Source organism: Giraffa tippelskirchi, chromosome 5 (genome assembly GCF_054371585.1).
Source record: "Giraffa tippelskirchi isolate mGirTip1 chromosome 5, T2T-mGirTip1v1.2.pri, whole genome shotgun sequence".
NCBI classification, from domain to species: Eukaryota; Metazoa; Chordata; class Mammalia; order Artiodactyla; family Giraffidae; genus Giraffa; species Giraffa tippelskirchi.
The window spans coordinates 188,001,082-188,014,028 of NC_137279.1; the positions used below are offsets into that span (position 1 = coordinate 188,001,082).

Consider the following 12,947-nt stretch of genomic DNA (forward strand, 5'->3'; position numbering starts at 1 on the left):
CCTTAGAAGCAAGTTGACTGCAAAATCCCACAAAGAAAAGGAAAACAATTAGTAAAATAATAAGTGAGACAAAAAAATAATAAATGCAGTGTTCCAGGCTCTGCTTTCCCTCCCACCGCTTTATTTCTTGTTACAGGCGTGATCGCAGCCAGCCCCAGGTGTCTTCATGGCAGAAGTCCCCAAAAGCTAAACTGACATCTAGTTCTGGGATTCTCCAGAGGCTCCTGGACTCCTGTCTTCCTTCGCTGAGGGGAAGAACGCCTTCCTAGCAGGGTCACAGATGAGACCTGCCGGGGTTTCTGCTGTGTCCTCCCACAGTGATCAGAAGGCATTGTTAAAATGGAGCTGGACTCTGGGGGGCGTTCCTGGGGACAGAGCCCCTGTGTCCCCTGCCTTTTGTTTGTAGAAGAGCTTTAGCCTCCGAGGACTTCCCTGAGTTCCAAAGAACCAATTTAATCAGAGAAGTAAGAAAATGGAAAAACAAGAGAAAACAGACAAGCAAAACCAAATAGCAATCAGTTCAGTTCAGTCGCCCAGTCGTGTCCGACTCTTTGCGACCCCATGAATCGCAGCACATCAGGCCTCCCTGTCCATCACCAACTCTCGGAGTTTACCCAAACCCATGTCCATCAAGTTAGTGATGCCACCCAACCATCTCATCCTCTGTCGTCCCCTTCTCCTCCTGCCCCCAACCCTTCCCAGCATTAGGGTCTTTTCCAATGAGTCAACTCTTCACATGAGGTGGCCAAAGTATTGGAGTTGCAGCTTCAACATCAGTCCTTCCACTGAACACCCAGGACTGATCTCCTTTAGGATGGACTGGTTGGATCTCCTTGCAGTCCAAGGGACTCTCAAGAGTCTTCTCCAACACCACAGTTCGAAAGCATCAATTCTGCAGCGCTCAGCTTTCTTCACAGTCCAACTCTCACCTCTATACATGACTACTGGAAAAACCATAGCATTGACTAGATGGACCTTTGTTGGCAAAGTAATGTCTCTGCTTTTAAATATGCTATCTAGGTTGGTCATAACCTTCCTTCCAAGGAGTAAGCATCTTTTAATTTCATGGCTGCAATCACCATCAGCAGTGATTTTGGAGCCCAAAAAAATAAAGTCTGACACTGTTTCCACTGTTTCCCCAACTATTTGCCATGAAGTGATGGGACCAGATGCCATGATCTTAGTTTTCTGAACTTTGAGCTTTAGGCCAATTTTTTCACTCTCCTCTTTCACTTTCTTCAAGAGGCTCTTTAGTTCCTCTTATAGTTCAGCTATAAAATAAAGCCAAGAACCTTTAGTGCCTCCTCCAGGATATAGATAATATTCTGAGTCATGTTCTTGAGCTGTTTTGCAGATGCTGAAACCCCCACCAGGTGGAAGAAGTTAAGTGCACACTGGACACCAGCACACAGACCACAGGCTGGTTAGAACCAGCAGGGTGATGGTGGAGATTTCCCAAAACATCACCCTGCTATCTTACGACCAAGCAATCAGAGGAATGTCCACCAGCTGATCATATACCTACAACCCTCACCCTTAATGTTGCTTTAAAAACCCTTCCCCAACAGCCACTGGGATGTCTCGGTCTTTTGAGCATGAATCATTAATTTTCCTTGGTTGGCCCAGCAACAAACACTGTAGTGTCCTTCACCACAACCCAGTGTAAATAGATTGGCTTTGCTACTCACTGGGTGAGAGGACCCAAGTATGGTTCGGTAACATTATAAATGTCCCTAAAGACCCCTCAACCTTCTAAACTTAGAGACAATGATGCCCAGTAGAGTTGTACAACTGATAATTTTATACCTAGAAAGAAAATTATTCATTTCACTATTTAAGATCAAGTTTCCATCACAACTGTCTTTGTTGTTGATGTTTAATAGCTAAGCTATATCCAACTCTTTGTGACGTCATGGACTGCAGCATGCCAGGCTTCCCTGTCCTTCACCATCTCCTGGAGTTTGCTCAAGCTCATATCCATTGAATTGGTAATGCCATCCAACCATCTCATCCTCTGTTGCCCCCTTCTCCTCCTGCTTTCAATCTTTTTCAGCATCAGGGTCTTTTCCAATGAGTCAGCTCTTCTCATCAGGTGGCCAATGTATTGGACCTTCAGCTTCAGCATCAGTCCTTCCAAAGAATATTCAAGGTTGATTTCATTTAGGGTTGACTGGTTTGATCTCCTTGCTGTCCAAGGGATTCTCAAGAGTCTTCTCCAGCACCACAGTGACAAAGCATCAGTTATTCAGTGTCCATCCTTCTTTATGGTCCAACTGTCACACCCATATGTGACTACTGGAAAAAGCACAGCTTTGACTATACGGACCTTTGTCAGCAAAGTGATGTCTCTACTTTTTAATATGCTGTCTAGGTTTGTCATAGCTTTTATTCCAAGGAGCAAGTGTCTTAATTTCATGGCTGCAGTCACCATCTGCAGTGATTTTGGAGCCCAAGAAAATAAAATCTGCCACTGTGGAAACAGATTTTCCATTTTTTCCCCATTTTTTGCCATTAAGTGATGGGACTGGGTGCCAAGATCTTAGTTTTCTGAATGCTGAGTTTTAAGCCAGTTTTTTCACTCTCTTCTTTCACTTTCATCAAAAGGCTCTTTTGTTCTTCTTCACTTTCTACTTTCTTAAGAAGCAGTAACAGGTCACTATAAATTTCCCTTCATGCTAAAGAATATTTATTGACTCTCAGATTCTCCAGAGTAGAACCCCCCAAACTTCATGCTTTCAAATGAGGGATGCTAAGTGTGTTGAGGCTGAAGAACTTCACATTAAGATCTGTATCAGTGGTGTCACCAAATGACCACCATTCAGATTGGGAAATGCCCCAGGATTTGGTGATCTCCATAAGTATAGCTGTTATTATAAGCTCAATGATGAAAATTCACAACGAAGTAGATTATATTAAGAGAAAGCGTAGCAAAGTTTCAACATTTATCCCTTGCTAAATATTTTACTATAGGTTAATTATCTCTACTTTGATTTTATTTATGTCTTTTGTATCTTTAAGATGGAAATATACTGTACAACAGTACACTACTGTACCTCTCTTCCCAGCTCTGCATTCAATGATATCAAGTTGATTGATTGAAATTGATATTATTGGGATTGCTTACACCAAAGTAATCAGCAAACGGGCTTCCCATGTGGCTCAGTAATCCACCTGCCGATTCAGGAGACTCAAGAAACATGGGTTCAGTCCCTGGGTAAGGAAGATCCTCTGGAGAAAGAAATGGCAATCCTCTCCAGCATTCTTGCCTGGGAAACCCCATGGACAGAGGAACCTGGCAGGCTACAGTCCATGGGTCCACAAAGTGTCAGACACGACTGAGCAGCTGAGCACACACACAAGCAGTAAATACTACAAATCAGGGCACTTTTCCCTCACTAGAGATCCAATTGTTAGACATTTACTAGCACACCACTGATCTCCAACCAAAGCACAGAGTGATAATTTTAGGAAGAAGTACATGTTCTGAGACCAGGTTCTCAGGTAGAACTTCCTGCTGGCACAACAGGTCCAGTGCAGGGCTCTTTGTTCCTAGCACTTGATGGATGAGTGTGCAAACTGAGAGCTTTGAGTCCCACCTCATCACGATTGAATGCCCCAGACTGATGGTCAGAAGAAAGCAGAATGGCCAGGAGCTAAATCAGCAGGAAATCAATGCCTGAGAGATGGAGCGGTCTGTTTTTACACCGACTCAAAGCCCAAGTTGACCGATGTTCATTAGTTTCTGAAACTTTTTTTAAACAAAAGTTTTTGCAGCCGTGCAATACTTAAAACAGATGCAAGTAAAGCCGCCCAGTGACAAAGTGGGAGGGAGCCAAGCTCACTGGCTCTGCATTTTCCTTCTAGCTTCCAGAGGGACCAAAAGGGGGCTCCTCATCATTGGGGTACATAGCTGGGAAACCTCGGGAAGAAAGAGTGAAAGCTGAGAACAGTTGATTGCTGATGTTGAACAGCACACAGCAGCCTTGTTTCCACCCACAGAGGCACTTTGCTTTCCCCAGAAGTTGTTTGCAGAGGCGGCTGGTTTCACCTGATAACTCGAGGTCCTCTGCCAAGAGGATCTGTTTCAGATGGAAAGAAGGCTTTTGCTTAATGACTTCTAGGCCCAAGTCAGAAGCCTGGTTCCCACACTGGCAGCAGGGAAGATGCTTACCAAGGTCCACTCTGGCCCCAGGCATAGCATCCTCCAGGGCAAGTGGGTGGACGTGCATAGGAAGCCAGGAGAGACCATGCCGGATGGCTAGAAGTCTCAGAAATGTCTTGTTCAAACGTGCACACAGCGCCTTGTAAGAAAAACCCCAGCCTTACCGACCATCTCAGGGAGATGAGTAAGATCAGAGATGAGCCTCGGAAAAGATCCAGGACTGTCAGATGAGCCAGGGAGGTGGTGTCTGTGAATGGAGTGAGGTTACCCACAGATCTGCGCCCAGAGGAGAAAGAACCACATACACGTGCTGAACACTTCCCAACACTGCCCGTATCCTTAATCTTGACAGTCATCATAAAAGTCACACACTTGGTTAATTTGTGGCCTTCATTGCTTTCATTCAATGCTGTTAGAATCTCTAATTCTGAACCTCTAAGGCGTAAGAAGAGCCATAGTCTATGCTGTCTTCACCTTACCAGGGTCTCCTGCATTATAGGAGCACTCTTTACCAGCTGAGCTACCAGGGAAGCCCTCATATTACCCATGTGAACATCATTCATGTCTTGTGTCTTTCCGCCTCGGTTCTAAAGCACATGGTAGTATCCAGAATTGACCATGGTTGCCAAATTTGCAGATATGTTTATTTTCTTAGAACCTCCTTAGCCTTCTTGCATCAAATTTGCATGCATTTCTCAGTAAACAGTTTATACTCTGCTGCTCCTTGAAACTCTGATGAAGCCTCTTTTTCAACAAGTCACCATTCATAGGGGTTTCATACCTTTTCCTACCAACAAGCGGCTTACCCCCAATTCCCCGGCTGCTGCCCACTGCTGCTGGTGCTGGTGCCAACTCTAATGGGACACAGAAAGGAATCAGTTAGTATGAGAAAGGACGGGGGATTGTGAAGACTCGATCATGTTCCATCAAACTTCCTCAACATAAATTCAGATAGAACGACTCGGGTTTTGTACATCAGTCTCTTGTGAGTCGGGATAATGTGTGTCCCTTCATTCTGCCTGCATACTTCAGGTAAAGTTCACCCTTTTTAGGGTAACTGAATTGGAGGCTTCTTCGAAGAGGAAAGCTCTGCATTTATTTCATTCTGTCTTTACTAGGCACAGCACTCTTGTCCCAAAATTTAGACTCTCCGTGGTGTGGAAAACTCCACTTAAGCCTAGAGCCCCAGACTGGACTTCACTCCAGTCCAAGCAAAGAAGCCTGAATTGAGCCACTGACTCAGGTACTGACCTGGTCCCTAACAGGATGGACTTTGATATCCAGTCAGCTAAGGCCCCTCCTGAGACGGGCCTCCAGGTAGATGGAGAAGTGTTAGAACTTGAACCCTACACCCCGGAGCTCCTTTCACAGACAAACACATCCGATTCCAGTTTAAACAAAACCTGAGCTACAAAAACATTCTACCCCCGAGGCTAGGCACACACAAGCAAGGTGAAGCAAAACAGAGAAAACCTGTCTGCCTTGTCTTAAACACTCTGGGCTATTTACCTCTTTCATCCTTAATGCCATCTCTGTATAAATATTTACCCGGGAGGCCACTGCTGGTGACTCACAAACCTTCTTCCATGAAGGGAGGGGGGATGTTTTTCCTCTTTCTTCTATCGTGGCTGCCTCTCAATGGGAAAAGCAATGCCCATGAGGCTACCTGTCTCCTACAGGTGAGCCTAGACCTGAGAGTCCTGCCCACCTTCCTCTCAAAAATACAAACCAGTGTCATGAGACATTGACAAAACAAGTGGTGCATCAGCAAGTCTGGATGACATTTTCATTGTTGCAATCTAAATGTGCAGTATCTAGTTAAGAGAAAGCTTTTCTTGTTTGTGTAAGTATTCCAGTACACTTCTGTTCTCCCCAAAGCTCTGTCCCCTGACTGCCACATAAGGTCTTAGATAATCCAAGAAAATGTGTTGTTGGACATTACCGTAAATTCTCCCAAGATAAGAAATCAACTTAATACATTTTTACCCGTTCTGAATCATAACTGTCGTCATTAGTATAAAAATGCCAGGTTTGGTCATATGGTCATTTACAGAGAAAGAGAGAATGCAGGGGTGGGGGTCAGGGTGAAATTACTGACTCTACACGAAAAGCATTCCCAGATTGCACAGTGAGTAAAGAAGCTGCTTGCAATGCGGGAGGCCTGAGTTCAATCCCTGGGTCGGGAAGATCCCCTGGAGAAAGAAATGCAATCCATTCCTGTATTCTTGCCTGGAAAATTCCATGGACAAAGGAGCCTGGTGGACTATAGTTCAGGGGGTTGCAGAGTCAGACATGACTGAGCACACACACACAGAAAAAGCAATTAAAAAATTAAGAATTGGTGATAGGATGGACAGCTTAACATTTGTCACTACAATTCTACATAAACCCTCTTCTTGCTAGATTCTGACAGCAAATGATCCATGTTCCTCCTTATTTTTCTCTCCTCTAGCTCCATTGTTTCTGCAAAAGCTCATTACCTTTAAGTTCTCATGTGTTTAACTCAATTTAGAAGTAAAATAACACTAGCTGTCATTTATTGAGTGTGCAGGCAATGTCACCTCTATGACTTCATTAATTCCTCCAACCAGCAACGCAAAGAGGGGTGAGAGACCCAAGGTCAAGGTGGTGGGGTGACCCACTCACAGCTCTGGGGTGACGGATCCCAGCATCCATCGTGTCACCTCCAGAGGACATCTGTGGGCACCAAATGGGCTTGGCTGGATTGTTTTGGCTTGGTATTCTAAGGAAAGACACAGGGAGTCTAACCTGCTGCTGGATGTCTTATCTTTCATAAAGCAAAGATAGGAGGTTCTACCAAGTTGAGAAGAAAGGAAGATGCAGCATTGAGTGAATATGCAGTTCAGCTTGAGTTCACTTACTTCCACTTACATCTGCTGGATCATCAAAAAAGCAAGCGAGTTCCAGAAAAATATCTATTTCTGCTTTATTGACTATGCCAAAGCCTTTGACTGTGTGGATCACAATAAACTGTGGAAAATTCTGAAAGAGATGGGAATACCAGACCACCTGAGCCGCATCTTGAGAAACCTGTATGCAGGTCAGGAAGCAACAGTTAGAACTGGACATGGAACAACAGACTGGTTCCAAATAGGAAAAAGAATATGTCAAGGCTGTATATTGTCACCCTGCTTATTTAACTTATACGCAGAGTACATCACGAGAAACACTGGGCTGGAAGAAGCACAAGCTGGAATCAAGATTGCCAGGAGAAATATCAATAACCTCAGATATGCAGCTGACACCACCCTTATGACAGAAAGTGAAGAACTAAAGAGCCTCTTGATGAAGGTGAAGGAGGAGAGTGAAAAAGTTGGCTTAAAGCTCAACATTCAGAAAACTAAGATCATGGCATCTGGTCCCATCACTTCATGGCAAATAGATGGGGAAACAGTGGAAACAGTGGCTGACTTTATTTTTCTGGGCTCCAAAATCACTGCAGATGGTGACTGTAGCCATGAAATGAAAAGACGCTTACTCCTTGGCAGGAAAGTTATGACCAACCTAGATAGGATATTAAAAAACAGAGACATTACTTTGCCAACAAAGGTCCGTCTAGTCAAGGCTATGATTTTTCCAGTAGTCATGTATGGATGTGAGAGTTAGACCATTAAAGAAAGCTGAGTGGCGAAGAATTGATGCTTTTGAACTGTGGTGTTGGAGAAGACTCTTGAGAGTCCCTTGAACTGCAAGGAGATCCAACCAGTCCAACCTAAAGGAAATCAGTCCTGAATGCTCATTGGAAGGACTGATGTTGAAGCTGAAACTCCAATATTTTGGCCACCTGATGTGAAGAGATGACTCATTTGAAAAGCCCCTGATGCTGGGAAAGATTGAAAGCAGGAGGAGAAGAGGACAACAGAGGATGAGATGGTTGGATGGCATCATCGACTCGATGGACATGAGTTTGGGTAAACTCCTGGAGTTGGTGATGGACAGGGAGGCCTGGCACGCTGCAGTTCATGGGGTCACAAGGAGTCGGACACGACTGAGCAACTGAACTGAACTGAACTGAACTTCCAAAGAAATAAAGATTCTAGACTAGGAACTATTCAGGACTGAAAACAAAACTTGCTTTTTCCCCTAGACACTGATTGAAAGTCAGTCGATTGATCAGGCAGAAGCAATGTCAACAAAACAGTGTGTTTCAGTAGTTGCATATGTGGCTGAGTATTGGTTTTATTCATCTGTAAGGTGGGAATGTTATCATAAACCTGTGTCTCTAGTGTGTGGCCAAACTGATGCATTTAGAACTCCTTGGCAATCTGGATGGAGCAGCATGTCACTGGTCATTTCATGTCAACATTCTTGGGTTCCATTGTATTCGTTCAAAATCTACCAGAGCTGGGCATTGTGAATGCAGCGAGCTTGCTTGAGAGGCCTTCCTAAAGAGAACTTCAGTGAATTAGAAGCAGATAAGCGATATCATCAATTTAGACAATTTGGGCAATTGTCTGTAGACAACTTACCCACATTACCGCTTATGTTTAAATGTATTTTTAAAATTAATTAATTCATGTAACAAATAGGTCTTGTGCACCTGCTGTGTGTCAGGCACCATGTTAGGCACTGGGAATGTAGTAGCAGATGAAATCCACATGGGTTTCTGCTTTGTGGCTCCGACAGGTCCGCACATCTCATCTCAGGGCTACAAAGGTTGGGGTAGACTGCATTGAATTACAGTGACTTTTCTTCCACTGGCACATCCCCCTTGGAGGAAAGTCACAGAGGAATTTCAGCATCAACTCAAGCTGGACTGGATGGACATGAAGGTCACCCCTTAGCAGGAGTCTGTGATTTTACCATGATTCGGGGTCTTCTTGCCTGGTCTGATCATTGACTCTTACCACGCGTGTTGCCTGTCCAAGACATGGTTATGAGTTGGTGTTACAAAACTGGGGACTCAATTCAAGAAAGGTGCTCACACATGTTGCTCAACTAAAGTGTTTTCCTAGAGATTTTTCAAATACATGCATGCTATTACCCAGGTTACTTCCACTTAATGAACACCTAGAGTTGACATTTCTAAAAATGCTCGAACAGTCAACAAGTTGAGATTTGGGGAAGCTTCTTGACCACCGTGTGAGATTGTTCTTCAGTGCAAAAGAGCTTTCAGTGTTATCCATTTACTTCTGTGCTGGTCCATGTAGCTCATCCATGGAGTGTGGTTTGGGAAGACAAGTAGAATCTGAGTAAGACAGCCATGGTCCATCTGGGAAAAAGTCCCATTAATGTCTGATAGATGTTGAGCAACATCTTTTTTGCACACATTAGCTTTACCATGAGCACAGAACTGTCATTTCTGACATTGTATCTGACAGCTGTGTAAAGGTCTGTTGGTGGTGGTTTAGTCGCTAAGTCGTGTCTGACTCTTGCAACCTCATGGACTGTAGCCTGCCAGGCTCCTCTGTCCATGAGATTCTCCAGGCAAGAATACTGGAGTGGGCTGCCATTTCCTTCTCCAGGGAAACTTCACTACCCAGAAATCGAACCCAGGTCTCCTGCATTGCAGGCAGATTCTTTACCAACTGAGCTACAAGGGAAGCCCTAAAGGTCTACCACTGCCATTTAAGTACTAGCTGCCACTTCTTGATTTTCTAATAATGTGACCTTTAACTTTTATGTAATATTATTCAGATAAAAATGATTCCTATCTGTTTTCTATCACTGTGAACTCTAGCCTTTAGAAACTGAAACTGGTCTTTTTGTCCCATTAATTTTTCCTGGGATTTTACTTTCACGTAATTTTTTTCTTCTTTTTCTTTGTTTGTAGTCAATGATTATACCATTGTCCTTATTTGTGTGTATGTGTGTGGCTCTTTTAATGATTACTTTCTACATGAGGCATTTTAGATATGACTCTTTTGTTTTCAGGGACCTTTGGTGTGAACTGAATTATATTCTCTACCCTCAAATTCATATGTTAAAACTCTAATCCCCAATGAGACTGTATTTGGAAATAGGGTCTTTTAGCAAGGAGATCAAACCAGTCAATCCTAAAGAAAATCAACCCTGAATATTCATTGGAAGGACTGATGCTGAAGCTGAAGCTCCAATACTTTGGCCACCTGATGGGAATAACTGACTCATTGGAAAAGACCCTGATGCTGGCAGAGATTGAAGACAGGAGGAGAAGGGGACAACAGAGGATGAGATGGCTGGGTGGTATCACCGACTCGATGGACATAAGTTTGAGCAAACTCTGGGAGATAGTGAAGGACAGGGGAACCTGGTATGTTGCAGTCAGTGGGGTTGCAAAGAGCTGGATATGACTTGGCGACTGAACAACGATAGGGAGGTAATTAAAGTTAAATGAGGTCCTGCGGGAAGGGCCCTAATGTGGTAGGACTGGTCGTTATAGGAAGAGGAAGAGATACCAGTCAACCAATCATAGAGAAAAGGCCATGAGAGGCAGCAAGGAGGCGGCTGTCTGCAAGTCAGGAAGAGAGGCTTCAACAGAAAGTGAATCTGCTGGCTCCTTCATCTGGGACTTCCAGCCTCCAGAATGGTGGAAAACACATTTCCGTTGTTAAACCACGTGGTCTGTGATATTTTATTGTGACAACTCAAACAGGCCAATACAGTCTTTAAAAATATACATAAATGGATTATGGTTTTCAATCAGTTAAATAATTTTTTTAGGGTTGTCAAACAATTACTTTTAATTTATTTTGCCATTATGTTCTTTTTAATCATTGTTGTTGCTGTTCAGTCGCTCAGTCGTGTCTAACTCTTTGCGACTGCAGCACGGCAGGCTTTCCTGTCCTTCACCATCTCCCAGAGTTTGCTCAAACTCATGGCCATTGAGTCGGTGATGCCATCCAACCATTTCATCCTCTGCTGCCCCCTTCTCCTTTTGCCTTCAATCTTTCCCAGCATCAAGGTCTTTTCCAATGAGTCAGATCTTTCATCAGGTGGCCAGAGTACTGGAGCTTCAGCATCAGACCTTCTAATGAATATTCAGGGTTAATTTCCTTTAGGATTGACTGGTTTGATCTCTTTTTAATCATTTCCTTTAAAATATTTCCCTTGTCTCTTGCCTTTCCTGTGTGACTTAAGTCTCATTTCTTTCATCTTTGCAGCTCTATGGAGCATAGTTTAGATGTCAGTTAAGACAATGGAGATAGAGTCTTTAAGCCATTGTAACAGAGTTGACAGTTTAACCTATGGGAATATTTGATTGCTTGAGAAAAAAAAGGTGCAGCAAAAGAATGGAAAGAAAAAACAGAGGACAATCTTTGGGGGATGTGTACATTAGACAGAAGAATGAAGCTTTAACAGAGACGCTGGGAGCCCAGATGACCTGGAACCATGGGTACGACAGGGAGAGAGAGGTTTCAGAAGACAAGTCTGGTTACTGGCCCCAAGGCTTCAGGGGGACCAAGCAAGGTTTAATCGAGAAAAGATCCTTGCAATCTTGAGAAGTCACCTTTAGCTAAGAGGTAGAAGCAAAGGTCAAGGCTCCATGAGTGCTGAAAAAGTGATTATATTAATAAGTAACCTCAACTATTCTTACAAGACCTTGAGCAGGAAACAAGAGGAGAGAAAAAAGTTTGCAACTTCAGAAAACAGCTGGCGTAAGGCCACAGGAGAGACCAGGACATGTGCATTCATACTGGAGACAAGACAGACAAAGCCAAGTGAAGAAGGTATCTTTCATGGAGCACAGACCGAAAAGAAAAATGTTAATAGCTTTGGGTCCCACCGAAGAATGAGCACCATGCTCCCGTCATTCCTGACTCGAGGGTAAGCATTAAGCATGGAATTCATAATAAGCCAGACCCCATTAAGCTTCCCCTGCTGATGTCAAGGGCTCAGAGCAGGGACTGCCAGAGCCATCTTGGAGAAAATCAATTATCATCGCAGGAGGCAATGAGGGTCGTCTGCAGGTCCATGCCGCCATATATAAATCCATTAATCCGGTGAGAGTCCTGCAAGAGTCTAAGGATGAACAATGCAGCACTTGGGGGTGAGATCCTTCATGTTTCTTCCTCATCTGTGTCTCACTCTGAGAGTTTTGTTTTGTTTTGTTTTAATTAAAAATAATGTTTTAAAAGCACAAAAACCCCACATACTAAAATTGTACACACCAAGTATTGGTCTAATCTTATATCAATTTATTTACAATTAAACAGCACCGTGAATCCTCACCTGGTTAATCAAACGTGCCCAGAACATGGTTATTCAAAGTACCTAGTGCTCCTGTTCAGTTGTGACCAACTCTTTGCGAACCATTGACTGTAGCCCACCAGGCTCCTCTGTTCATGGAATTTTCCAGGCAAGTATACTGGAGTGGGTTGCCATGTCCTACTCCAGGGGATCTTCCTGACCCAGGGACTGAACCTGAGTCTCTTGTGTCTTCTGCACTAGCAGGCAGATTCTTTACCACTAGCGCCATCTGGGAAGCCCACTCAAAGTACATGTTCCTTTAAAATAAAATAAATTCATAAGAGAGCTCAAATCCTTAACAAATCAAAAAGCCTTTAACCAACCATAGATTATTATGATATCACCAAAACTGCTTAAGAAAAATAGATCTGAAGACTTTTTTTCCCCTCCAGTTGACCAACTTAAGAGATGTTGCTATTCAATGTGGCACAGAAATTAACAAAGAAATGTTTTGATGACGGCATTATACTGGAATACCCTCACATACCTCCACCTCCTTATTTTAAAAAAGTCCTTTGGAATTAATGCTGCTGTCTCATTGTGAGATTTTTAATTCAACTTTAAAAGTCTTCAATTTTGAAGACTAAGCTCAGAA

At 43.5% G+C, this 12,947-nt stretch overlaps 1 long non-coding RNA gene across 1 annotated transcript; it reads right to left on the minus strand.

The window, feature by feature from the left end:
* Positions 1-433: 433 nt before the first annotated feature.
* LOC145505325 (uncharacterized) lies at positions 434-5,879 on the minus strand. The gene is made up of 2 exons (XR_014052936.1): positions 5,711-5,879; positions 434-5,016 (listed from the first exon to the last, which is right to left on the minus strand). It is a non-coding gene; the product is annotated as an uncharacterized LOC145505325 (long non-coding RNA).
* Between the last annotated feature and the right edge of the window lie 7,068 nt (positions 5,880-12,947).